The 26172-nt window shown below is 41.5% G+C and overlaps 1 protein-coding gene across 1 annotated transcript in view; it reads left to right on the forward strand.

Annotated features, from left to right (window-relative positions):
• The first annotated feature begins 2843 nt into the window (after nucleotides 1–2843).
• The window catches only part of lbx2 (ladybird homeobox 2), a 36647-nt gene continuing 13318 nt past the window's right edge, over nucleotides 2844–26172 (forward strand). The window contains exon 1 of the mRNA XM_077610405.1: nucleotides 2844–2932. The gene's annotated coding sequence lies outside the window, so the exon portion shown is untranslated. The remainder of the gene's footprint in view (nucleotides 2933–26172) is intronic.

A 26172-nucleotide genomic window follows, 5' to 3' on the forward strand; every position in this document is an offset into this window, starting at 1 on the left:
CTGCTGGGCTACTTGTGGGATGGCTGCCATTGACCGGGCTGGACTTCTCATTCATTTTGACTGGGAGAGTTGAATAAACGAATGTACATTTGAATGAATGCTGTGGCACAGAAACACGAGCATTTATTTAAGGTCTTTATGTTTTAATTGAATTTCAAAGACCATATTTACAAAATCACAAATTATAATCTAAAATTATTGAATGAATTGCCTCACCACTCGAAACACAGTAACAAAACTATAGTTTAATGGGTTAGCAACTAATCTGGTAAAGCAAATTCCACCAAAATTTTAGGACTGTGGAGGAGTTCCATTTTGAAAGAAGAATCAAATCCTACTTTTACACAGCCACTCTGTCACAATTTTTTCAGTATTAGGTTGCCTTGTGCCATGTGTTCTCATCGGGGCACGAGGGGTTAGGGGGCAAATGGTGGCCCGCTCTCACCGTAGTCCCGGTGGCTGGCGCCGGGCAGGAGAAAATAACCTGGCCACAGTTGTCAGGGGCAGGGAAGAGTGACAAGGAGAGACTGTCACACACACTCAGGTTTCAGGGGCTGTCATCAGAGAGAGGTCGTTACAGGGACACTAATTATCTCAGCACGCCGCACCTTCACCGGTAGGTGGAAACCATGTGGTTACAACGAGGATGGATATTAAACCCTAGGGACTGGGTGATGTAGCAGGTGGTGTGTGATCCAAACAATAGACATATGGATATGTATAACCACAGGGGCCAGGATAATAATGTATGTTTGGCATAGTTGGTCCCAATACAGTGCTAGGTTTCTGATCACAATTGGTATCCTAATTGTACTTTTATGATCCGATTCACAATTCCATCTTCAAAGTTTCACGTTTATCATCAAGTAAACAATTCTACATTCTGATTCATTTTTTGGAATTACAATATCGGCACCCGTCCATCATCTCATCTGCAGGATCCATGGGATCAAAATCACAATCTGAACTGGGCTCCCTCTAAACATTTGCAGATCCTTCATGCCACATTTTACGGCTTGGCTCGGGTTTCCGTCACGGGCTCTTGTCGTGTTGGGCAGCAGTTGCGCATGACCCATGGTCCAGGTTGTCTTCATGTGCTCAGGCTTGAATGGTGCCTCAAAGAGTGACTGAAGCGTGATAATGATTTTTATTATGGCCGTGTTGAGTACTGGATTAGCTTTGAACCTGTGACTATATTGATAGCGTAGAAATCTCAATGGAATTTGCTATTGTATAGAGTAAGGGAAAGACACCCTAAGACTAGTGGGACCAAAAGTATTCCAATAAGTAAAGTAGTAAGTGTAAAAAAACACTTGTTTGACACTTTAAATACTCAGTAATTGCATAGAATTTGAAAAAAAAAATGGCACAAAAGTCGCTTCCACTACATTCTTTGGGGATTTTCGATTCGATGTCTTGTCGAATCAAAGTGCCTGTCATTAATTGCCCTTTTTATTCCGCCGTTTTAAGTGACCACGAACTTGCACTGTAATATTTATATATGCGATCTAAATAAAATTACTTTATCCCAGAGACGCCGCTAAAGATCACATTTACATGCCGCCCATCTCTGTGAAGGTTAAACGACGACACCAATGCTTAGCTACAGATTGATTTCTTACTTCAGGGGTGCTCCGACGGTCAGCAGAAATATGATAGGTTATATTAATTGTTGAGGACTGGACCAGATCATCCTCTAATAATCCCTCCATTGGCTAATTGAGTTAGCCGGATTTGAACCCACATGCTTTACGGCCGAGTGAGTGGATTAGATGTAGGACATAATTATATGTGTGAGAGATAGACCCTAAAACAGCATGGCTACCTCCAACCAGGAGGTCAGCATTATTTGTTGATGTTTCTAGCTCAGCTGCAGTTTCGGATATAGCAAAGAGGAATATTTGTGATTTAATTACACATTTCAATCATTAAAAAGCTTCCCGTGCTCACCAAATATGAAATATGCATAAACCACAAATTGCATTTAGAATTCTCTATACATCTATAAAATGATATTTTTGGGGGCCTTAGTGAGAATAAGCAGGACGAAAAACGAATGAATGAATATAACAATAAATTTAGGTTTGAATTATTTTTCAGCTCAAATAAAGGAGTAAATTAATTCATTTACTGAATTATATATTCTCTAAATGAAACCTAAAGTAAATCCATAATTTATGCCTGTTATTTTATGTACCGTAAGATAAAACTCACAGACCCCTTGGGTCCAGAAAACCAAATTTGAAAAGTACTACTGACTTACAGTCCACCCGTCCTTTCCTCAAATACAAATAACATCATTACAAATGTGTCCGATTGACATCAACCACTCGTAGAACCCGCCCCTCCTCGGCCAGTGTCAAGGCCCAATAAATCATCCCGTATCAAAGCGGCCATGTATCGCTTCTTACATTTCAACATGTGTGGAATCAGAGCGCGTCTGTCATCGAAGGGTTAGAAGGGGAAGAAAGTCATTCCCAGTTTAATGTGCAACATATGTGCCATTGATTGGCCCTTAGTTTACCTGAAAGCATGTAAACCTGTAGACTGCAATTAACATGGCAGATAAGTACTCCGATGTAGTGAAAGTACTCAAAAGCTGTCCTTAAGTGGTGCTACAAAGACCATTGCATGTTTTTTTTTTATCAACAAAATCTAAAGCTTAAGAAATACTGTTAAAAAAATCTAAATTTATCTATTACAGGGAGGCTCTTGTGTTTTGGAAGGAAACAGAAGGAGCAGGAAAAGAAGAAATGGAGAAAACAAAGGACAATAAGGTAGGATGAAAGAGAATAAAGGAATGAACAGGCTTGTGAAAAAGTGGTTAACATGCCTATCTTAACAGTTGTAGGAGCCAAGTTTGAACCCTGGCGAAGCAAGCAAGCAAGACAATGTATTTAAAAAGAAAGGAATGGCAACCAATGACAAGAAGGTAGGTCCAAGGGGGAAAGGGGAAAAAAGATGACATAAATAAGAAGTGAAAACGAAACAAGTCAAACTACTATAAATGGAATTTAGAGTAAATTATCTTTTTACTTTGTCAATACTACAAAGTGAGAGACAGAAAATGAGATTTTTGACAAGGCAGTTTTGGCAAGGTAGGTTGTACACAAGCCAGATATTTGTTTTTAAAAGGTAAATAGTCACCAAGAAAGGAATCACTCATGTAGCGATAAATTATTTGTACCTTTGTTACTCGCCAATTCAGCTTTTAACCACTTTAGTGGACCAAGAACATACCAGAAATGGCCTTCAATTCATCTTCATGTTATTAATGGGCCGCACTGTCATGTCAGGTTTTAAGTTCCCCAACAAGTGTCCATGTGTGCATGTGCGCATGTGTGAGAGAGTGTATGGTTTGTCTTTGCTGCTTAATGGGGACCACCACCCGACACCCCTAATTGATGGTATCAAGGGCAGCACTGAGATCAGAGCCCCCTGTAGTCCACAATTCCAAAAATGGTGGCTTTACTTTGAAATGATTACAGCAGTGTGTAAATTCAAATGTTTTTGAAAAGAACCACATTGCACCCGGTTAAAGAGCATAGCGCTGTGTGTCGTCCGGCAAAATGGAAAAAAGCTTTATCCCCATCCTGCAAGTACAGCTGCCGCACTGTCTTGAATTTCCTCCTTGCTGCACTTTCAAAAAGAGTAGATTGGATTTCCATCTCGATTTTTTTTTTTGCCCACTTAAGATTTATCTCCACGCCATCCTCTCTGATAGTCGCCTGGCTTTTACCGAAGACGGAGGTGCCGTAAGCGGCCGCTACTTTTTGGAAAAACGCTATTGGTTTCACATATGGCCACTTGGCAAGGGTTTTACGCACCTCTGGTTTTTACACATCAAAGGTGTTGGCTTGAGACGAGGTCAATTTTACAGCTGAAGGTGAGAGAGGTAGTGCTTTACTGCCCAGATAAACCCATAAAAAGCACAGAACGGTTCTTTTAAATCTCAGGCTGGGAACAGCGAGGGTTTCCCATTCAAATCGGTCACATTGTGTTAAAGCTAGACATGAGCAAAATGATAATTCTGATCCATTTTGCAATCTATACAAACCATTCTGACATCAACCATCAAAACATTTGTGCCATCGTTTCTCCCAGCGAGTTAAGTTGCCACTCAAGTAGCAGTAGCTGTTCTTGTTTTTCTCGATAGGAAACATTTGATATCCTACTCCTCTGACATTTTTCAACCAATTGTCTTGAAACTAGTTAGTGCTGTAGTGTGCTGTAGCACCACCAATTCAGTGTGTCCTCTGTCTGGTGCCTATAGTTAGCTGAGGTTGTCTCCAGCACCCTCTCCGACGGTTCAGAGAATGAATGAATGTTAACTGAATTGACTGAATTCATGTTAACTGCCTCAATAGTGATCATTTCAGTATTAAAATCAACATAATTTACCTTTTGGAAAGTTCTCTCCACAAGAAAGATTGCCGATTCACAGAAAAAATTACCCACATCTGACCGATATAACGTCAAACTGCTCAAACATTTGACTAGTCACAACCTTGAAAGTGGCGGGGCTCAAAAAATTGCCTTGGAACCTCTTGGCGGCATGGTGCAAATTTCTGGGATTAGCGTAAATGACGAGTAATCGGAGGCTCCCTGGATACAGGAGAGCCTCTGGATTAAAGGTTCAAGTTGCAGTTGACGTCCCTGAACAGCCAGTATTCCTGCTAGGAGCAGCAAGGCGGAACGCTTTGAGAGGTGCTCTGTGGGAACGCTCGCCCACTGAGGATAAGATAAGATAAGAAGTCTGGGAAGGGACTTCTCTTTTTCCCGCCAATTAAACGGGGAAATGAGATTGCAATGGACTAAAGTGTCTCCAGGGATGCATTCCAACTTCAAACCATTTGATTTGATTTAAAGCAGGAGGAAACTAAATCTTTGGCTCCTGCGCTCCCCCTAAAGGCTTAAAATGTAATTTATCGGTAAAATAAATATTGCTTTTAAACTGTAAGACTTTTTCGAAAGTTTTTGATAGCTTTCCACGAGTTTCTCACAAGAGTTGGCAGGAATTTGGGCCCATTCGCTTCTATCAGAACGTGTGTAATCCAGCTAAGTTTTAGGCCAAATTGCTCACATGTGGCTTTTCATGTTTGTTCTTAAATCAATTTGATTGAGATCACGACTTTGTGATGTCCACTCCACTGGTTGACTTGTCCTTAAAGCACTTTGTAACCAGTTTGTCAGTATGCTTGAGGTCCGTGTCCATTGGATGACAAATTTATGCTTGAGATTTAACGTCATGGTTTATTTCTTGCTAGGGCGAGCAAGTATTTGCACATAATGTTCTGTTCTAAGAATGCCATTCATTTTATGAAATATATCAGTTACGGTTGTTCCGATTCCATATTTTTGGATGTGAGACTGACTGGGAAAAAAGCCAAATGGCATTTAATGTGTACATCTTTGTACACTATAATGGCACTTAATTAGCAGGTCACCTGATCTGATTGTGTGGCTTTACGTGTTAGGATTATTCTGTTTTTAGTCATGAAATATATGAAAATGGGTGTCAACGACAAACTGAAAGGTGGCCCAGTCGCACCAGCGTGACCACCTTTCTTCACGTCAAGGTCGCTGTCTGTTTCATTGCCACATTTGCGCATTGATCGGACCGCCCTTGATCCCGTCAATGCCCTATCGGCCCGAACGCCCATTAACCAAGTTAACCTTCTCCACACCGGGACGCTTTTTGACCCCAAGCCTAGCCGACAGACAGTTTTGTGTACGCTTACCTCGGCATAAAAAGCAGGATTGTCATTATCTAATGAATCAAGGCTGTCAAAATGCACTTGTGTAGATCATGTACACTACATCAGGCTTTAAAGGACGTCCGCATTTTAGCCACAGAGCACATTTTTAGTCCTAATTTGATAGACGGACAGAATTATTAATTGGCGTATATCATTTCAAATGTCACTTAATGTTAATAAGTTAGTATCTAAATTGGGGGAAAAACAATTAATTTTGAACAAATTCAGGCACTTTTAAACGGATTTTATATGAATTATTCAGAGTGACCATTAGATACAAATGAGCTGATTCAAAAATATGAAGATTGTTTCTTTTTATGATTACATTTTTATTATTTGGAATTAATGTGAATACGTCTTAAAAAGTATTTTGGAGTATTTTTAAAATGAACGTTTGAGTATATTCAATAATGCTTCATGCAATGTAATTGTGGCAAAACATCCGTTTTTGTAAAAAATATTTTACCCCATTTATTTGAAATAACTTGACTATAACGACCCGACTTATCTTTGACAAATAGTAACGTGTACTTTATATAAAATAAGAAACAGTATAAAATCCATTTACATTCGGCACAAAAAAACAACAAAAACAAACACAACCCCCCGCAAATTTCCATAACTTTAGCTCACCTGAACAGAGGCTCATTATTTCTTTTTGTGTGTTTGCACATGGGCACGTTTGAATGCGGCGATAGAGGGGATGCAACAAGGGAGACATGATTGTCACATTGATTAACTCTTCACTGTGACAATAAACTCTGTGCCACTGGGACCCCGACACATTTGACACACACACACACACACACACACACACACACACACACACACACACACACACACACACACACACTGAACGTGCTCCCCAGGGGTCTCGCCGGACAGCGGTCTCCATTTCATAAACACATTCACTTCATAATTGAAAAGGAAACCCGGGGGCGTGTTTGGCCACATAATCCTTTTAAGGTGCTTGTGTGTGTGTTTGTGTTGGTGCGCTCAGTGGACATGACCCAACACCCCCACGAGGGACTCCATATCCACCACCCCCACTTCCACCCCTCTGCTTTGGGATCACGACAGGTTAATGAATGATTATTTCTCACTATGTAACACAATGGGATACCCCCTTAAAGGACAGCCCCCACAACTCCTCAGCCCCTTTCACCATCTTTAGTGGTACAGGCCGCTGTGGAGGTACACATGATACATGATATTTTTTCATATCCCCTTTAGCACGCTGATCGTGTGGGTTCACCCCCATCAGTGTTATCTAAAGTGTAAATCAGTAAATACTAATATAATAGATCAAGAAGTAGGGTGACCACAACCCCAAAGTAAAGCACATTGTGGCACTTAGTGACATTTTTCTAGTCACTCCACATTCATTTCCTTTTAATAAAGTTATATTTAAAAGAAACCATAGTACTTAACTTACTCCACGCCAGTGATGTCAACAGACCTCCAATTCATTTAAACTGAGAGGACTGGCTATGAACACGCATTTTTTGGTGCCCTTTATGTCACTAGGCATCCAATTCCTTTTGACTTCATAGGGTTTGTTCTTTCGCCCTCGCTGTCAAAGTGGATTCGATGTCTCGTGCCACCAATGGCAGCCAATAACATGGACTATTCGAGTGGACGTTTTTGTCAACTGTTTTTTTCCACAATTAGAGCGAGTAAGGGTTAAAATCTCTATAAAGATAATTCGATTTTTTTTCTAAATTGATCATGCTGGAAGAAAGTGCTGGACAGTATGTTATTAGCATTGTGACACAAGGATGTCCGAATTTCTCGGGTGTGTGAAACCATCCTTGAAATGCTGACAAGCCCCTCATAGAAAATGAATGATGTTAGCCGAAGCAAAAACAATCAGCGGTACGTCACTGCAACGATTCCGGCGCAAAACAGCTACTACTGTGACGAGAGATAAATCACTCCCGAGCTATTGTTTTTCTGAGCTCCTATTTGGAGTCAGAGGCCACTTTCCTGTGAACGGTACTCTGTAAATCACTTAGCGCATCAAAGAGCACCAGTATGCCACCCCCCGAACCGACACCGCCATTCAACAATTGAGGATCGTGCCAAGATGCAAACACGACAAGGATGCAGACTTGCATAAGGCCTTCCTCATGACAGTCATGGCAAAAGATTTATGAAGAGACTGGGAATGGCAACAGAGAGAAAAAATAAGGGAGATCCTTTCAGTGGCAAATGCTGAGAGATTAATGGGCCAGTTTTTTTTTTTAATTCGACCTACTCACGCGACACTTTTTCTTTGCTACCAATTGAAGCATAATTTGATAAATAAATCCACCATATTATCTACTGGATAGGTGCTTTATTTGAGGGTTCATTTGAACAAGTTCCCATCTAAAAATCCTGTAGATAATCCAGAGTGAAAAAACAAATTTTAAAATTGAAACCAAAAGGTCTATGCAAAACTTTTTTAGGGGTTATTTTTATTGTTTTTAACTTTCTGGGACTTGTCATCAAATTTGATGTTATGCTCTGTCCAGCTGGCAGAGCAACGGAATGTTGGTAATTTAGTGTCACTTGTCGCTTGAGGCTAGTTGATATCAGCCAGATATCATTTGGTCAAATTACCTGAAGTTGAGGTGAGCAATGGAAGTTGTCCTTATAGATGCAGTATATTATTACCTATCCATAAGACTTTTCCATGTGTCCTATTTTGATGGCTATGTCGACCAAATTGCATTGCAATTATTGAAAATGGTGTTGAAAGTTAGATTGCTCCTTGGTTAGTTTGGTGTCATGTTGTTTGTACCTCTAAATCCATCCAGTTTCCCCAGGATACGCAGACTTGCCAAAATTAGTATGTTTTCTGCTGTGCTCAGGCCTCAGGGATAATAATAAACAAATCCAAAGAGATTTCTGCTATTTTTTGGTTCCGACACTTTACTACCGTTTGTGTGGAAGTGCGGGCGGATGGCCAGATTTATCATTTTTTCCAACCTCAGAGAGCCTCCGACGGAAACGTGCGGTTGTCCCCCTAAAGGCACGCAGCGTTGAGTCACGGCGTCAGCCATGAAAAGCTGCCAATTTGTCCTCACCTATTTGTCGAGCTGACGTCAACACGGGACTTTTGCGCCACCATCGGTCCGCCCCAGTGTGTCTTGCGGGCTCTAAAATGCCATGCGAACAGGAAGATGCAGAGGCAGACGTCCAAATGCTACCTTCCCTCCAGCATAAGAGTGTGGAGTGGTGAGACTCAAGGCCAACAACACGCCCTTGGTTCACATCCTCTGAAAGTAAGGCGCTTCTACGTATAAGCGGAAACAGGCCGCAGTTAAACCAGGGCGGCACCAACACCATTGTGTGCTCAATGAACACCTTAAGGCCCAGGAATGGCAGTCCATCGCTTAGTGGAAATATGTAAAATATTCTAAGCTAAAATCCAGACTTGGTCATACTGACGTTTTCACATTATGCTATAGATAATCAACAGTTAACGTTCCAGTTTTAGAGTGGCCTTATTGTGACCATGTAGACAACCCAGAAGTCAAATTCCTTGTCCAGCGGAGCTTTAAGCAGGAATGTTCCTTTTGGAGTTGCACCTGAACGCCACACACTCCAGTGTGTACCCAAGTGCTCACAGCGGTAAGACCAGCTAGAGGTAGACAATGTTAAACATGTAGGAAAGCGCTATTTTATTCCCAATCTGACAGTGTCAACTTGTAGCCACCAGTAAGAATATATATGCAAGTATCAGTAAATGTTGTCTCGTCATAATGTGAAATAATCATTGCCATAAGCCTTGTATCGCTAATTGTATTATAATGGGAGGTACCCAGAGGTTCCAACCCTTATTTATTCATGATGCCAAATTAGAAAGTAATAGTAAAAAGGAAGATGAGTGCATGAAAGGTTCCCTGTCCCCCTGGGCGACCAGTGAAGCGACATTGCAAGAAAGATCTAGCCGAGGTTGTTTAGGGGGTTCATCTTCATGGCTTGGAAGGCAGCCACCCCTGACGCATCAAAACTTGTCACAGGGAGTAGACAAAGACGACAAGGTCACGGCAAATGTTGCGGGTAACCTTTTCGTCGCCTGCTGATGTCTTTTTTATTATCACGCGAGGGGGCCGGGGGAGAGGGAAACGGGGTCTGATCCAGCTGAGTGAGTCCTTTTGCAAATAAAGTAGCAAGCATAACATGACTGCGAGGTGCAGTGTAAATTGGGGCACTCGTAAATCAAGGAAGCAGTTTTGCCCTAATGTCAATAAAAGCTGAGTATTATTATCTTTATTCAGTCTGGCTTTTTGATACAAACAGCTTATCCAAGGATGATGAGCTAGAGGAAAAGAGACTGCTCATCTCCTGACTGGAAGTTCATCCATCATTAGAATCAGCGAGTGCTGTAATTACTATGTCAAATAGATGGGACGATGCGGTTGGTGTGAGTGCGCTGCCATGTCTTTAAGCAGTTGGCACACGCTGATAGTGTTTGTGTATGTGTCTGCTCTCCCGTGAATCTTCATAATCATGCCCCACATATGCAGCACATGCACTCTCATCTGTCATCCATAGGCGGGGCACTGTCAGGTGCTGCCGTCATGCATCGGCAAAGTCAATGAGAGGATGTTTTTCGGCCTCGTGCGAGTTGCGCCAGGTCCTTTTTTTCTGATATATGCATCCAGAAAAATTCTGATCACATTCTAAATTTTAAGGAGACACTCGTCCCGTCAGCTTATTTTTTCAAAGCGTTACATAATTGCAACCTTTTGTTTCTAAGCGCACAATAGTCCTTAGTATTGCACCGATACTAAAACTAGGATCTTTATAGTTTGTGTTCTGGCAAATGTCCACCCTCTGGCCAATTTGTTTATCACTAGTATATGTCCAATCCATATGAAGCGGGAGGGTACCAGCAAATAAACTTTCATTCATGCACTGTGACCCTCCCTTTTCAAATGATTGGACATTTAGTGGTATCAATGGCAGTCAGTGAATTAGGCTGTGCTGACCAAGCAAAGACAGAATTTCAGTCATGTGAGTGCAGTAATTTATTTATTTATTTTTTTAAAAACGTATCGATACTTTGGTATCAGGAGTTAAAAAAGAGTATTGGCGCAACACTAATTGTCATAGAAAGTCGGGATCGGTCATGACCGTGTTGTCTCCTCTCGCTTGGGGAGTTATCTGAAAAATGGGTACGGCATTCCAAGGTTGCCATATGGCTTGGCGAGACCCTGAGACTGAGTGAGCGGTGGAGCATGAAAAGAGGAGGTGGAAATGGAGTTAGTTGCTTGGCTGCTCCGCACGGGCAATAAAAGCCTCGATGAACCATGAGAAGTGGCAGGAAGTGAGAAGGTGTCAGTGGTTTCTCTTCACATGGATTCATGCTTTGATCTATGGAGGAAATAGCTTACTTCATTCACATATTTTGTAGTACAATTTCAAAGAAAGGGGCTTCCTGAGTAGGATGCACAAGGGGCAAAGTGCCAGGAATATATTTAAAAGAATGCGATGATGAGATGTGATGATTAGTTATTTCAAAATGAGCTCACATACATTTACTTATGCTAAGTTGAGATACTATTGGGGGAAATAATACTAAACATGAAACATGTTTATATACTTTGCATCGGTATTTCATTGTTGTCAAGTGAGCCTTCTATTCTGAATGCCAACAAACAAAATGCAGTGTACGCATGTGCAGTTTGTGACATCAATACTTCCTGAAACAGACTTTTGAAGTAAGAATTTATCAGCCAATCAGGTTTCAGCACCTGTAGTCCCAAAAAAGTCAATTTCTTCAGTATTGTCCCAAAATATTTACAAAAATGTGAAATAGCTGTTGTATAGAAAAATATGTTCTGTGTAAAAATGCGTTAATAGAAGAGTTTATTCTGTACTTGGCGAGCTTGTTCTGAATGACACAACAGCAGCACCGCTATTGGAAGTGGTTCTCCAATGCAGTTAGTCACCTATCAGTTCTAACCTAGCTGCAAATTTATTGATTAGTATGTTTGTCCATAACGCTAATGTAATTGTATGAATCAGGATTTCAGAACATATTATCTCATGATTTATAGGGGCACATAGCAGCCAGCTGCTGCCTGATGTCGCTGACATGTCCTTGAGCAAATGACAAAAGGCGGCGTAATTAATTAAAATTCCTCTCATTTGAAGGTGGCGCCGAACATGATAACCCGCAATTTTGGCTGAATCAATTGTTGGGGAGACCTAGACACGGCAGCGAGCTGTCGCCATGCAACTTGGACCCGTTTTCCGTTTTCTCAGGGGCTATTAGGGAAATGTAACATTCGGTACCATATGTTGGCAGGTTGTTTGGGAATAGTGAGCCGGCTGTATAGGTACATGCTGTAGTGTGCATTTTTCCAGTTAATTACAATCACGACATCAAGTTGTGGAGCAAAACACTCTCCCAGTCCAAATTTGACCAGACGTCTATCTACGTGAATGACAGACGCTCAGTTTTGAAATTTTGGCATGAAGGGGTTAATGCTGCTGAAACAAACACTGAGGTTAATTTGTGTGTGTGTGTTGTTATTCATTGGTGTGTGCGTGGTCCATAAGCCCCCAGGGCTGTTTTTGCTGGGCGGCGTTCTGACTGACTGGCGCACTTCTCTTAATCAGCATGCGACTAGCAGAGGTAATTTAAAGACGCGTTCTCTGCTGACAAGAATTAAATTGTGTTTTGATTTTCTCATTAGCCTAATCTCAAGCGGGCCTCGTTATTGTGTAATTTTCCTGCCTTGACACGACATCTTGTTCTGGGCGATGACAGCCGTTGCGGGGGTGCGGGGGCAAGGGTGGCAGCGTTTTGGGGAGGGGAGCTGTTCTGTGGCGACAGCTTTAGACGTGACGAGTAACACACCCCAAAGCGCACGCTTCCAGCGACCTCTGATGGGTGGGTTGCTGATTTAGGGGTAGGGGGGGTCTCTATAGGGGACTGGCCAGGTGTATGTTTGTGTGTGTGTGTGTGTGCACTGTACAGTTTCAATATGACTTTGTGGCAGAAGCATCATCATTTTTGTAGCCAGTTGGTGCCATATGCTGAGGGATACAGTTAAGGTGAGGTACGGTGTTGGCTAGTGTTGCACTGATGCTATCGGGACCAAGACAGCACAAAAAATACTAAAATTACAATTGGGAAGTACTATAAAATAATGTGCCGATGCTCTGGATTAGGCATCTGTCAATCTCATCAAATGTAGTTTCCCAAGGAACCAGCTATGCACAGTTGTTTCCTTGAACAAGTTCATATTAGATGTCCATCATCCTTCCGCATTGAATTTCAATGATGATCACTAGTTGAAGTAAAAGTCCAATCTATTTGTATATTGGGTGAGTGGCAGTGAATGAGCATTCATTGATTTTTTTTAAAATGTGTGTCTGTGTCACAATTTGAGACTTTTGTCCTTAAGGCCTGAGTGAATAAATGTGACTTGGCTGCAGTCGATGCTGTGAAATGGGAGCGGTCTATTTGAGAGAGGTGTTTATTTGTCTTTAATGGATGATGCAAGCGGCAGCAAGTAATTGGGGTACGGCATTTACAACATGCGGCGTCCCCTATTTGAGGTCACATTTGTGTTGAGCCCGTACCATCCTGACATCTTCTTCATGCCCCGTCTCTTCGTAACACCTTGACGAGCGACGAGATTCACAGCAACAGGTGTGCGGCGTCGCAACCGAGTCACAGACCTTCCGCATTGGGCTCGCTAAAGACCGACGAACACGAGACCCGCGACGAGCCCTGCAACCCGGGATACTAAAAGGCTGTGATTTATCGCCTTCTGCCAGGGCTCGGCCACGGCTGCGTGGAAAACAGCCGTGAGGGTTAGCCTGTTGACAATAATTCCAGCCAAGTGTGTCTGCAAAGTGTCATCTTGCCTGGTCGTCTTAAGACTTTATTACAGTCAAAACAAGAAATGTCTGCCAGGGCTGTAAATTTTCTTTACAATGACTACAATAAAATACTTAAAGTAGAATTGAGAAACATTTAAGTAGTCATTCATCTTTTTGTTTTGTCTTTTTCAAATGTGATTGTGAAGTCAAACTATTGAAACAGAAATCATGGTTCGGAACATTGATTGGAAGTGACAGTTCAATTAATATTCATAGTAAAATATGCTTGCCATGATAGTTTTTTTTCCTTATTTTTGTATGTGGAAACAGGAAGAGATTCAATGGAAAGTCACCTTCGGGTGCATCCTCATCTGACCCTGAAATAATTGACATTTTAGTGCCGTATGAGTGAAAAACTAATTGTATATTCACTCTCAAGGCACAACTTGATGACTCGGGACCCAAATGTGTTGTGGATCCACATATGCAGTTAGTCATTTTATACCAAATTGAGAAAACTGGCAAAATGGTAGTTAAGGGTCTTGTTAAAGCCATTCTGCAGATGCTGTTTGTCCGCACATCCGACAGGGAAGCTTTTTGTCCTTCACACTTTCATGCATCAAAGTGAGCGAAGGAAGCCCGTCCCGACAGGGTCGCCACCGTTTAGGCCGTGCATCGGCGCGAACAATGGTGTGACTTCATCGCGGTGGTCGTCGCCACGTTAGCTGTCATCGCGGCAGCCTTGGTTCCCACGCATCCGCAGCGAGTAGAACCCCCTCGAAGTCCTTTGACACCTTGTGCCAGGGTCTACAGAAGTCCTCATCCTTCTTTAAGCACATCCTGTTTGGATGGGGGAGCGCACACGGACTCTGACCCCAGCAGCTCTCGCGGGCTCTGGTCAGGAACCGGCGGCAACAATTGACATGTCTGTCTCATCCCCTGACTTGACATTACAACATCTGTTTTGCTGGTGAACACTGCAAACATCTGGGTTTCTAATTAGTCAACACAGAGAATTGTTTTCCTTTGGAAAGCAGTCGAGGAAATATTTATCACCCCGAGGCTGGGTTTACAGTGAATTACTAAGTACACAGTTCCGATTTAGTACCCACAGTATATTGTCTGTTTGTATCAATATATTTGAATTCATGCCGCAGGCGGAATTGCCCAATTGTGATTTATTGCCTAGTGTAGTGCAACCACCATCAATGTTTACTTAGGAAAAATACTATAGCTCACGACCATGTTAAAAATCACACAAAAAGTATTTCCTATTGTCACAGTGATTGTACTACAGTCTTTTGTTTTCATGACACATTTCCCAGCCATGCCAATTGAGAGCAAAAAAAACTATATATATATATAAATAAAAAAATTGTGGCACTTGATTCATGTAGTATAAATTGAACCTAATTGTCTTGGCTGTGGAAGCTCCTATCTGTACTGTAGTGTATTGTACGTCAACATGTCTATTTCAGTTCATGAGCAGCTCTCTCCCAGTCTAACTGCTTCAATTTACATTAAAACAAGGCTGCCTCGCAGTGACGCAACCAACATCTGTGCCCATCACAATTAATTGAAATCTGTAATCTTGCGCAGCAGTGCTAATAATTCTCTCATGTTACAGCAGACTTGCCAAGGCTATTTAAGGATATTTGTTCACCTCTCCCCAGACACGTGCCTTCTTTAGTTGTCGCTGTCAGAGGTATTTTTATTATCATTCTAGCTCTTAATAATCCAGTTGTTGTGCAAGGATTTTGGCAGACTTGTATGATTCCTTGGGGATTCTCTGTGTTGTGATGCAAAATAAATAAAAAATATATATATACAGATCGGGGGTGGCCAAGTCCGTCTGTTTTCCATGTCTCCCTCCACCAACACACCCAAATCAAATAATCGGGATCAGTATGAAGCTTCTGTACAGCTTGCTGATGAGTTGATCATTTGATTCAGGTGCTGTAGAGGGGGGTGATATGGAAAACAGACTGGATTGGGGCTCTCGAGGACCAGACTTGGCCACCCCTGATATAGATGAATACTTGGACGTTTGTGTCACAATTTCAATTTAACTTGAGGCATTAAGTGATAGTACAACATTTATTATAAATTTGTGCAAATCGAATGTGCTTCATTTACAAGTACCACATAATAAATACTCTAATATGAATCTGATCAGAAATAGTCATGTTTGGGAATGAACTAATGCTTTCGCAAGCGACTACAGAATGCAAATTTTGAACCTAGAGGTGTCATTTCACGGTAAACACATGATGGCTTCATCTACCAGACTTAATTCCTGAAGAGCTAATTACCCCAGGCCACATTCCCACTCAGCGTTATGGCCCGCTCGGGTCAGTGGAACCATTGCAAGCTATTTGTTTCAGCTTAATCGGCACATGGTTGTGAGGGGAGAGTGAGCAAAGGGTATAAAGGGAAGGAGGGAGGGATGGAGGATGCTGCACGCCGGGCCCAGCAACTAAGGGGATTTGACCCAAGTGTGCATTAGACGGGTGATGATCTGTGAAGCAGGGCCAGGCTAGCGAGTCTCTTTTACGTGGTGATCTATTGGCCCGCTTTGGCGCTGGCGATCCATCACACGGAACTGGCAGTAACGGATGAGAATGATCCGTTGGAAAAACTCTCTCATTTGTCTCTGTCGCAACCAGTGAACTAGAGGAGACGCTAATACAGGGAGACGGCCCGCGGAGGGGATATAATTATGTCTCTGCGCTCCTCTGCTCGCTGGCGCAAGATGGAAGACATATTAGGATGTAATAAAGCCCCAAAAAAACCTCACTTGGCCCCTTGCTGCTTTCTTCACTCCCTGGATTCTCTTTTTCACACTTGCTTTCTCTAACTCCCCCATTCTGTCTCTTGTCTAGTCACATTTCCTATCCTTCCCTTTTCTATCCTTGGTTTAGGATAACAGCTAGTGGATTCCTCTTTGACTAATCATTTGGTGTAAAATAAATGATTTTGAACAAAGTAGAAGAATTAGAAGAAAGTACTTGTATTAACCATTATATAAACTATAAGTAATCAGAGAGACTATTAAAAGATGTATTTTCAAATAATGTTTCCTGTCGGCAGGAGCTTTATTCGACAGTAGCGCATCTTACTCACCAGGCTTCAGATTGGCCTCCGCAAAACATGCCACTTACAATACTCACTTCAGCTCTTTGAAGCCTACTATTTCATTTTGTCTTTGAATAGGCTGAAAAATGTGGACGCTTAAGTGCTCCGAACCATTGCGCTTCTTGAGTTTGAAAGAAGACGCTAGGAATGATTATGTTCAAATATTTGCAAATTCAGGAGTCAGGATCTCTTCAGTGGTACTGGTTCCTTTCCAAGGTGTTCTATTTTAAATACCTATTGAATCCAGTTGGCTTTCTCTCCTGCTGTTCTGGCTCCTCTGCTGAATGAGCAGTCCAAAGCTCGGCCCCGCATTTCCCGTTTATCAGTGAATCCAACCTGGACCATAGAGAGAAATGCAATTCCTGTTAGATGAGAACTCTTTGGCGCCGAGTTTCGAGTAAGATGCCCGCCGTTCGATCCAAAGCACCCTGTTGACCGGAACGTTAGCGTGCTGGCAAACAAAAACGATTAACAACCAATGTCAATTAGTTGCAGCTGTCAACCTATTCCTTGAGGAATTCCTAAAGGAAAGTTTCCACAATAAATTATGACCCATGGAAGGCTGGTGACAGACTAACCTTGATCTAATTTTAAACACAGCGAGCAATTTACATCTATTTTTCAGATTCTTGCTTAATCATTGGAAGCGGCAAATCTTTGCCTATGTTGACGCCTTTTGTCATATTTAAAAGTTTTAGGATAATTATGCTGTACTAATGGCTAGAGCTCTATTAATAAACCCATTGACAGCGATATACATCAAATCTATTTGAGCTGGCAGTATTTTAGGAAGCAAAGGAAATCAGTGCTCATGACGAGCCCAGGCCCAGCTGCCCAGTTTTTGATAGCCCTAAGCAAATTATGAATACATGCTTGAATGTGACCTGCATTAGAAGCTTGCGTTCAGCCTACATTCTGTTGCACTTCTCAGCTCCAACGCTAAATGGAGCTAGTCACTTCGCCAAAAGATTCTCCATCACCTCAGGGTCAAAACCTGACATGTTAAAATCAATGCAGGAAACGGTGTAGAATTTCAGTATTTTGATTTACATCAATCCTTTTAACATCTAAAAATATAAAAACTCCAATGTGAAAAACAAAGTGCTTGGCAAAATCGTAAGGTTACTTGTAAATTAAACTTGAGCTACGTCCACCTCGAACGCTGCCAAACATCCACTTAACAGAGTAAGAGTGGATCAGATTTCTCTGCGTTGACTTTCCCACAATGTCACTCCAGACGAACGCGACGGCCGACCTTAGGTAGGACCTCATCCAACGTGCACTTGACCCAAACATCGGGCATTTTTCTGGTGTCCCCCCTCATTTTTCCCCCTTCTATTGCTTTAACAGAACGAACCGAGAGGTCCTCGCTTTAGCTGCCCGCTCTGCTTCTTTACTAATTGGAACCAGGATCTGTAAAAATAAATAAATAAATAAATAAATAAGAGCGAACTTAAGTAAAACATGCCGTAAAATTCTGAAGGCTAACCATAAAGCAACCAATTTCTTCATTCTTTAGAAGCAATCTCTAACTGAAACCTCCGCGTAAACTTTTACGAGGATCCCCGGGGTCACCCGTAAACCCGTTAATAGAGATGAGATATGAGCGGGGTGCTCGGCCTCCCATTTCGTTTACATTTCTTTCACGTTTTTTTCCCGCCTTTCTTCCTCCAGTTCCTCAACATTCTTTGAAAAGGTCAAATGTTTTTCACAGGCAAAAAGTCACGCAGACACCACTCTTTTCTGAAGCTCACAAGATGAAAACATGATCCACATAGATCGCAGATTTGAGCAGATAAATGTCACCACGTTCGAACAGCTTGATTGAGGTGAGGCTGGCGTGTAAAGGTTGAGTTTCTCGCTGTGAAATTTCACTTTTATCTTTTCGCCGGGGATACCTCATTAGGTGAGTGTGAGATTAATGGTTTCCTCATCCATCAAAAGTATTTTAGGGTCATTCCAGAATTGAAGGACATTTGACGTCCCACAATTCAAATTTAAAATACAAAAATCATTCAAACAACAAATAATGTCTCACTTTAACCTGTTATCCAAATGATGTAAATAATAATACTTTCTTTGAATTAATAACCGTAAATATTTTAAAAAGTCTTGCAATATTATTTTTTTCCCACCACTAATCAAGCGTTTGATCATTTATTGTTTAGGAGAAAACCCGAAAAGTCAAAGCTTATTTTCCAAGAATTTTTAAACTAAAATACTTCAAGAATGACTGATCATTAACAGCTACTATTACTAGATGATCTAAAAAATGTATATATAACACAAAGTTCCCTGGAGACTTTGACCCACGAATGATATAGTACTATAAAGGATGTGATTTCTAAGTAGTCTAAAATGCACATTTTCACACTAACCAATTTCTTTTGCTTTGCTGTAACAATGTTTATTTTGGATCGCTCTGTTTTCAGAACAGCGATTGTGCACTAAGTTCACAGCCTCTCAACGATCTATTAGCGCAGGAATAATGACAGTGTTGAAAAATCTGACAAAACAATTGGTTAATTTTACAAATGATGAGGGTTTTTTTTGCAGAGTCAGAAATCCCCCTCGGGGTAAGCAAAACACGAGCAAGCATTGGTTAAACGTCACGAGAGGTCAGGAGTCTCAGATACCTAGGCTTGACCAGACAGCCGCCTCAGTTGTGCGGTACGTCGCCAGGCTCTCACGTTACACCGTTGTTCGTGCAACAGGCCGAGAGCTAGCATCAATTAATCTTACCCTTGTAACACGGTATAATTTGCCATTACAAAAGCCATTAAACCCGGGGGCCTGCTTCTGCGCTCCTGGGACTGCTCTGGAGGAGGGGATGGGGTTAGAGGGGGTATCAGACAGTCCTCCAGTTGGCCTCTCGGACTCTGGACAAGCCCCCTTCTGGAATAAGGACAGGTACTTAAAAATAGGGTGAAAAGATCAGCACAAAGAAAACAAGGATGATTAATGGTGAAAAATGAAGGCCCTTTTGGTGGCTTTCATCTGGCTCTGATTCGAGTCTTTGGCAAACCATTAACCCACAGGACAACTGTCCAGAACCTCCGTGAGAAATGAAGCCCCAAACCGCCATTTGGGCTCGTAGCGTGATCCGCTGATCTCATCGGTGATTTAGTAAGCAGATGCGGTTCTCGCATATCAGCGGCTCGGCAACATAAAACGGAATGTGGCCAGACAGCTCCGCCACGCTAATAAGTTAGCTCTCAAAGTAAAGAAAAGTCAAATCAACATATTCAAGTAAGCTTACAGAGGGATGCACATTTTCAAAAGGTTTATGGTAGATTTACCCAATTATAATTTCAGTATTAAGGAATATTATAATTTTCAGGATTAAATGAGAATTACGGAAACTAGAAAGGAATATTACTCAATCTTATTTTTTTGTGTTATATCAATATTCATTCAAAGTTTGATACGCCATTGCTTTGCCCACATGAAAAGGCTGTTACAGTACCGTAATTGCCCTATTTTCTTTAACTTAATTGGGTCACTCATTTGACAATAAGAGTGTAATTACATGAAAGTAAACTGATCTTCAAAACTAGACAACTCTGACTCACATCCAAATATTTGTGATATGGTAATATTTATTCTGTACATTAAAGTACATTATCTAATCTATATTTGAGTTCCTGTTAGTATCTGTGGCATTAATGACTACTTGGGGGGTGGACATCCAAGTAAAGTTGACTGGAGTTGATTTCATGTGATTTAAGCTCCGGCACCGCCACTGTCAAGCCGCCTGCTAACGTAGGGCGTAAATAATAGGGCCGTGGCCGGCGTGGCCGGAGCACCGGCACGGTTCGTGGCAAGTACAAAGCCTGCACCTGGTCCCTGAGTGAAATCAAATCTATGCTGAACTCTGCCTCTCAACTCATTTGAGCTTGGCGATCCAGAAATTTTGGGTCGGGAGTCAATGGGAGTGGTTGGGGTTACGGTACAGCAAAACATACTTTCACACCAATAATCAGACGCCAACCCTTTATACTTATTTTCATACAGGTCGTTCAAACTTGCGATACCAGGTTTCTCCTAGCAGCTTGCAGAAGAAATAGCAACATCAATTACCAGACATCACAGCATGTATGAAAGGGATTATGGGTTAACGGTGATGTTACTTTCTGCTACCGTTTATTGAAATTCATAATTGATTCAAAATTGTTTTCAAGATGCCAGGAATGCTTTGTGTTTATATTCCAATCTTAATATGTGATCCCTGGCAGAAGCCTCCCCTACACCAGTTTCCCCTTCTTGGTCTTTAAAACTCACTAAATAAGCTTCATAATAGCTGGTCATTAAAGCGCTTTCTATGGATTGGCGCCAACTAAACCCTCGGCGTGTAAGCCATACGATCAAGGAGATCGATAAACCAATTCCTCTTGGTTATGTTTTCCTTGTACGCCACAATGAGTTCGGTGCTGATTAAATCACAGCAAATTATCTCCTCGGGATTTATCGGGGCATGAATTGACTTTCTTTCGGCGAGCCGGCCACGGGAGAGCGGCCGACGCCTGCCGGGAGAGAGAAATAATCATTCATTAACCTCCGACCTTGCGAGGAGTGTCAATTGAGTCACCCCGTCGGTGTTTTCGTTCCCCCCTCAAGCGGCCAGCCGAAGCAAATTGACAATTTACACGCCGCAGCCCAACTTTATTAACCTGTGATGCCATGGCCGCGTGACCAAGCACAATTTCAGATCTTCTCGGTAACACATCTTCAAGCTAAAACAGTGAGATTTGATGTGAAAACATAAGTTGACCGTAATTTACTATGTGTGACGAGCTCAAAGGGATTGGATGAGTACATCATCTTGGCGTTTTTTTCTTTTTTGATGTATCACAAAAGCTGCCAGTACAAAGATTTTAACCCCGTTTTTCCCAAGTTTGATGTCTTCATATGGTGGAGGTAAAGAATTGTATTGCTCCCTTCACACACATGGATCTTTTCACGTGTAGCCATCTGATTTGTTAGCGTTGCTTCTTTAAATGTGTGTCGGATGGCTTTTGTTGTAGTTAACTGCTTATTGTAGATTGGCCCTCTCGTTCCACATTTTAAATTATATCAAGCAAAGTTAAAAGCCAATAGGGAACTGTAAATCTTGCTGTGAAAGAGCAAATTCTTAACATTTTATTTTACATTTCTGTCCAAGCAGAAGACATTCATTCCTAAAGGAGAGGAAGAATAATTGGGTGTTTTGTTGTTATACATTGTAATACATTTTATAAACAAAATATTCTACAGTTTAACCTTTAATGCATTTTAAAAAAATACTAATGGCAATTGAGAATTGGAGAAAAAATTGGATTTTGATACATTCGTCTTCCCTTACAACCAGCTGAGCTTTTGTTCAAATTTGGAAAACTGGTTAAACATGGATTAAATTTAGAGCTTGTTTTGGAAATGCAGTGAAATGACTGAGTAGAATGAGCAGAGGCACTGGTGTGTCTGTCTCATGTACGATGGAGTCAGAAGAAGACAAATCAGTTGTTAGCTATGCAAATTCCGAACATCTGCAAATTTCTTAACTGTATCGGAATTTGTTCCCAAAAAATGTATATTTGTTTTCAATTTTCATCTTAGTCAATTTGATTGGGATGTAAATCACCAACAATACTATATCTGAACTGAAAAGTTATCCCTCAGCAAAAGTGGTCCCCACGACTTAAACCACTTTTCCTTACTTATTGATGAAATTGTCGATGGCAGATTCGAGATGTGCGTCATTGTGCCGCTTGGCTCATTTCCTCACACGGTAGCCGAAAACTCAACCACGCTGCCCTCGAGATCTTTGCCTGTGACATTAATAGGCGCTACAAGTGTGCGAGACTCGACACGGTGTAAAAACAAACCAAATGTCAGCGCGGCTGCCCGAGCACCGCCGCCACAGCCAGAAGCACACGTAATGAAATCTCAGAAGGGTCTGTTAGTACGCTGCTGACCTTTTTATACATTTATTGTTCTCCTGACATTTTGCTCAGACGGAGGAGGTGAAAGATGGAATGAGCTGCCAAATGGAGATTTTTCAACCTCCATCTTGATGATTTTTATCGATCCGAAGTCCTCCGACTCAGATTGGACTCGATTTACCAAGGACGTTATAGCTTTTAGGAGGATTCACGGCTACAAATAAACCTTAAATGACATCACTTTAACAAAAAGTTTTTAGTCTGAGTGCCATTTGGCAAAATTATCAAAGTTATAAGACCACGTTTCGGCTTTTACAAAAGGGGAGAAAAGTTGTTTGATAATTTATGAGGGGAAGATTCAAAAGTGACATTTTCCGTCTTATTATTCAAAGCCAACTGCATGCTACAGTTTTTCTCGTAAAAATATCTATTGTAATTATGACATATATGTAAGTGATTTGTAAAGCACAGTAAGCTAGTCTATGAATCGATGTAAAAAAATAATTCATTTAGAAACATGGGAAGATAAATTCAGTTATGGCAGGGATGTCCAAACACAAGACATACCTGTCTTGCTTTGGGTAAAAATAAACTAAGCAGTTGGGCCGCAGCAAATTATGAAAATATAATCGAATATAGCACATAGGTTGAATTCTGTCTTTAGTATGTTGTACTTTTTAACTTCAACACCAGAAGGAGCTAGTCACTTAAACAGTGTCAATCCATCAGCTCAGGTGCCAAAACCTGACATTTTGAAAGAAACGATCGGGCCTAATTTCCGAACACGTGATTATTGTTGACATCCCACACGCTGTCTCCAACAGGAGGCAATTTACAGTATTTAAGGCAAACATTTGGTCCCATTTATAAATGAATATTTGAGTGCAAAGATTCTCCAATCACAGGTTTGCAGCTATCATTTATGATTTTGACCCAGTCAAACTGGACATTTTGTGCATACTGGACTCCTTCCTTCCGCAGACACTCCATCACAAAACAGAGGGAGTTGCTACCAGATGGTTAAACAAACACATCACCCAACTGCCCATAACTCATATCCATTTAGCACCCTCTTGTCAACGTGGCTTTCGCTCACTGACTACATCGCCCTATCCGCATTCAGAGGTGAATGGGAGGTGTAAAAAAAAAAAGACGTTAATGCGGAAATAATGAGAATCCACATGTAATTCCTGGGTATGTTTCATTTTAGTCGCCAAGACTATCCATCCTCAGAGGCTTCTTCCTCACATCAGGGAATGATACCATACTATGTACACTTAAAAGTAAAGGTGGATATCCAAGTAGATTATTTAAAGGGAAAGACAACATGTTCGAATCGGATCAATATTTTTTGGGGTTTATTAAAACCGTGCATGGATCAAAATTATAATTGTATCATATTGATTTTATCTATCTAGCCACTGAAAACACCAGAGAGCAAGATGCACCCACAATTTACCTCAGGGCTTAGGGCAATGTAGGTCCATGGGTCACATAGTTACCCTCCACTTCTTCGATGCCTGAAAGTTTTACAGGGTACTTGAGTGGATAATTTACTATCTTAAGCTCTGTCTAATTTGAAATGGGAAAAGAGATCCTGTATCTTTCCATCGCTTTTTGCCCTTAAGCTGATGAAATCTTCTGCCAGAGGCCAAGCGGGACACCCTGGTTTACGTCCTTGCCGTGTACCGCAGCCGTCCCGTGTTACGATTTAGGTGAAAAGGTTGAAAAGATAAGAATTATCCGGGACGTGTGATTGTCTGAGGCGTGGATAATTGACATGCTCGCTATTGATGGCCAAAAACGTAGGCGTGCCGATGACAGCTCAACTGCATTTGGCCCCCGAAATGCCCAAAGGCTGATCTCATGCGCTTGAACATCAAACGGCGCGCAGCCCTGTCAATCTAATAGCTCTGGATGTAGGATTTATTGGCTTTTCACGGGCCAGAAGAGACGAGCGGCAAAAGCAGAACCAGATTTTCTCTCCCGTATCAGTTTCGCCTTGTCAGTCATCCCCTCATAAGAGCACTTTGGATACAAGCTCTGCTAAATTGTTCTTTCAGATTAAAGTATGTGTTCCTTCACGTGGTGACATTCCAAATGTTACCGTCCGTTATTACGGTTATGTGAACCAGGGGAAAGCAATGACTAACTCTGACCTTGCCTCTTGAATCCAAGATTAATCGCAATTAAAAAGCCCATTGCTTGTAAGCAAGAAACGAGTTGCACTTGGTGATGTGCAGTTCACTTTAGGTAGCTAATCAGTCTTAACTCATTCACTGCCAGCACAGCTCACTGATTATGTCTTGTGGTAGTTAATAAAAGAGGGAAATAGATATTGAAAATTCCTATCGATGGCAACATATGTTTAATCTATTTTAATTTTGTGCTTACAGGATTACCTCTCAGATTTGTAATAATATACAGGGTGGTGACAATCTTTGTGTTAATGTCATTAATGAATAGACTGGCCTTTTTTTTTCCTAATGTAACAACAGTGGGGAAAAAACATGTGATCATCTGGACCAGAACCAACATTTAACGGCTCCCTGTCTGGCTAAAGCCTCACCCATCTGCAAAGTTTATTGGAAAATTGCTGGGGTTATAAAATGTACCCCTGATTTTACCTTTTTCATTTTCACTGCCAGACGCTCTTAAATCTCTGAATGTTCTTGATTTTGAAAGTTTAAGGAAGATCCGTGGCAAACTGTGGCTCCTGGAGCACTAAAACAAAACATGATTGTCCAACAATAGCAATTTATGAACAAAACATTGACAGGACCTTAAAATGACTTAAGCCTGTTTTGTTTTGAGTGCAGCAAATGACCTTAAAGGTTGGTTCGCAGTTGAAAACAATCAACGCTCATTATAATGACTTCCTACAGACACCAAATAACTAAAGCACGTGTCCTTTTCACCTATTGCTGCATCTCAGTTACTTTGATCTGTTCTTTCACTTTTTTTCCGGGAACTCATTTCTAGCTCCGCTTTGGCCAAAGCCTGTTTGTCTTCACTCTGCCGCAAATGGCAACCCTTTTCCTTGCACTCCTGCAAATTAATCACCAAGCTACGTTTAGCATTGCACAAACTGTGTCTGTTGACAGTGGCTGACCATTGCAGGGATTTATTGATTATGTGAAATGGGTCTACTCCGGATTGCTTTCAGATATCATCTGTTAGCTAACTTTTCTTCATTGGTTGCAAACCAAATTTCGACGGTAACAAATGACAGTCTGTAAAACGTTGGAGAAAGGGGGGGGCTTAAAAGCCGAGGACATGAGTCAGTTTAGTTTCTCACGGATAGGAACGCAACTTAGAGGAACTCCATTTATCTCTGTTAACTCTGAAAAAAACACTTGTCCATGCTTAGATAGCATTGCCAATGTCCTGTGATGTCATTCCCTTGGCGCTAGGTGATATATGCATAACGGCTGCCAGCGCTTTGCTCACAGGGAGACACGGTAAGAGGTTTAGATGGACTAAATTATCAGCTGATAGAGACTTCCACATGCGAGTGTACGCCAATGAGG

The sequence above is a fragment of the Stigmatopora argus genome, chromosome 9 (genome assembly GCF_051989625.1).
Source record: "Stigmatopora argus isolate UIUO_Sarg chromosome 9, RoL_Sarg_1.0, whole genome shotgun sequence".
In the NCBI taxonomy this organism is placed as follows: Eukaryota; Metazoa; Chordata; class Actinopteri; order Syngnathiformes; family Syngnathidae; genus Stigmatopora; species Stigmatopora argus.